Source organism: Bos indicus x Bos taurus, chromosome X (assembly GCF_003369695.1).
Source record: "Bos indicus x Bos taurus breed Angus x Brahman F1 hybrid chromosome X, Bos_hybrid_MaternalHap_v2.0, whole genome shotgun sequence".
Classification (NCBI taxonomy): Eukaryota; Metazoa; Chordata; class Mammalia; order Artiodactyla; family Bovidae; genus Bos; species Bos indicus x Bos taurus.
In genome coordinates this window covers 11,143,657-11,146,175 of record NC_040105.1, presented here as the reverse complement: position 1 = coordinate 11,146,175, position 2,519 = coordinate 11,143,657, and the positions used below count along the sequence as shown (strand labels likewise).

General features: G+C 46.9%; 1 pseudogene; it reads right to left on the bottom strand.

Annotated features, from left to right (window-relative positions):
• Positions 1-299: 299 nt before the first annotated feature.
• LOC113887545 lies at positions 300-1,246 on the bottom strand (annotated as a pseudogene).
• Between the last annotated feature and the right edge of the window lie 1,273 nt (positions 1,247-2,519).

The following is a 2,519-nucleotide window of genomic DNA, read 5'->3' as shown; positions in this document are numbered from 1 at the left end:
AAGCATATCGAGGCATAAATTATTTAATTTTACAAAACAGAAGACAGAAAAGATGGAGAACAATCAAGGTTGATCATGTTTTGAAATTTTTTTCATTTTATTTTTTCATTCCATTGTCCCAGCAGTATTATTGTGGGATTGCTTCCCATTTCGGCAAAAGTCCCTATTTTGATGTCAAATTTTCTTATCTGGATGATTTTTTAAAAGTCTTGGTCTTCAGTAGGGGTGGGAGAAGCTGCTGGATGTGGCCGTGGACCATGCCTGGTGGTGCCAGGCCTGGCTGGAACTGTGACTCGAGCTCACTCCTCCTCATCTCACAAAGGTTCTTCATATTGTGATGAGAAGGCACTGGGGACGGTATCATTGACTTTTGCCAAAAATTCCAAGACTTTCATTTTGCTGGTTTCAGCATGGGCTCGTGGGCCCCACAGGAACTCATAACGTGGAGGATCGCTGTTGGCAACCTGGCGGTACTCCAGGTACTTCATCGTCACAAAGTCTTTGGTGATGAGCTTCCTGGGCTCTCCATAGATGAAGTGTTTTCTCCCAGCATATACTTGCATCATATTCAAGAATTTCCAGATATCTTCCTCAGAGGCACAGTTGCCCTTCACGAAGATCACAGCCAGAACTGTCATTAAGAGACCGGTCTTAGGTAAGTCCCCACCATCCCACATTCTCCCATTGTTGGGCAGGTTCAGTTTGCTGACAAGGTCATAGGAATGGATGGTTGAATCAACTTCCTTCAAGTCAACTGCAAAGACAGCCTCGATGTGTTCAGAGGCTCTCTTGAGAATCTCGGCAATCGGTTATGGTATCTTGGGTGGATAATCTTCAGCATGTTTTCCTTCATGATGGGCTGCTTCATTTTATATTTATGCAGAAGGAACTGTTCCAACACACCTGTCATGCTGTTCAGAGTATCACTGTAGGTGTTCTTGGTAGAAGATGAGACATCGGAGGAACCTGAATCTTCCTCATCTTGACTGGTATCTTCTTCATCAGATTTTGTGTCAGAAGTAGTTGAAAAAGTGCTGGTAGTAGATGGGGCTTCCGAAGACCCCTGGAAAGTGCTATTTGACCCGGTAGCTGATGAGCTCTGTGAATTATCTTCTAAAAGAGAAGAGGTAGAGGGAAGCTCTTCCATTACTGCAGCGGGCTGAACTCCCTTTTGACTCTGGGGCTCATATCGGGCCTGGTGGCATTTCTCACGGATGCAGAGCTTATGATTCTGACCCCGAGGCATGATGACTGCACTGGGGGACAATGATTAGAAGTGTGAGTAGGAGGGTAGGTGATAAGGGCACACAGGAAGACGAAGGTTGAGTGTGCAGCCGCAGCAGGGGAATACCACCCTGATTATCAGGAAGGCTACATTTATGGTTTTCTTGATGGCACTAGTCTGAAAACCTCCAGAGTTCCTATTCTCCTAATCAGCTGTCCTTTGGGAAACATATTGAATGAAATTAGAGTGATCTTTAGGCTTCATCCTGCTACCCCTGCCTCAGGCACGCTGGGGTGACAGAAGGGGCTGGTAGCCTCCTACACAGAGGCATCTGTTATTTCTCATTCAAGACCACCACCCGACTAGTGGCCAGTCATAGGACCCATTCCCTCTGTTCTCTAGTTGGCATCACAAAGCTCCCTGGGATTTATGAGAAATGAAGAGGTCCTCGGCTTATCACCCCAGTCAGTAGTTATCACCCAGTACTGAGTGCTCAGGGGGAAGTTTTCTATCCTGGCCTCTGGAGTCCTCAACATGAATTAAGAGTGCTTCCTTTGGTTCCCCATAGGGCCTGGTGTCCCCACCCCTTTCTTGGAATAGTATCTGCACCTTCATACTAAGGGTTTCATTTCCTACACACCTGATATAAATAAATGTTGGTGGAGCTTCAGCTTGATAGCTCTGCCCTGGTTCTTCAAGGGCTACAAGGAACAGGGCTGGATTCATTATCACTTCTTTTTATTGGTAGATGATCCCTCAGTCCTTGCTTTGACCTCTGTTGTGGCCTAAAAGTCTACCCTCCCTTGGGTCCACCCCGTCTACTACTATACTTTCTTATAGTAGGGCAAGCATCTCCGTGAGACCCCTAGGAAAAAGTAGGATTCTCCTCATCTGTCCATACCTGTCCTTGGTCTTCTGAGGCACAGAGGATGAGATGAATCATATGGTTATGGGGTGTGTGGTTCCCTTCGTCTTCAGGGTATTCAGTTGGTTTCTGGAAAACCTGGAAATAATCTCACTGCTGGCCCTAGGCTATACCCCTTGGACCATGTCCCAACCCCACTTGTGACTTCATAGAAGGAAATGGGCATGTCATGTCAACAATGAGCAGGTATCCCAGGGATGCCAGGAAGGGCAGAGTTCTGTGTGGTTTCCTCAGAGTTCTGAGGTCAGAGGGTTTCCTAAGTCCAAAGCTTGACTCCTGGCAGGGTGTGGGGCTCCTTTCTCTGTTTATGTAAGGGAGCTCTCTCAGACTAAGGTCCTCACTCCCTGTGGTGCCAGAGAGGGAAAGTCT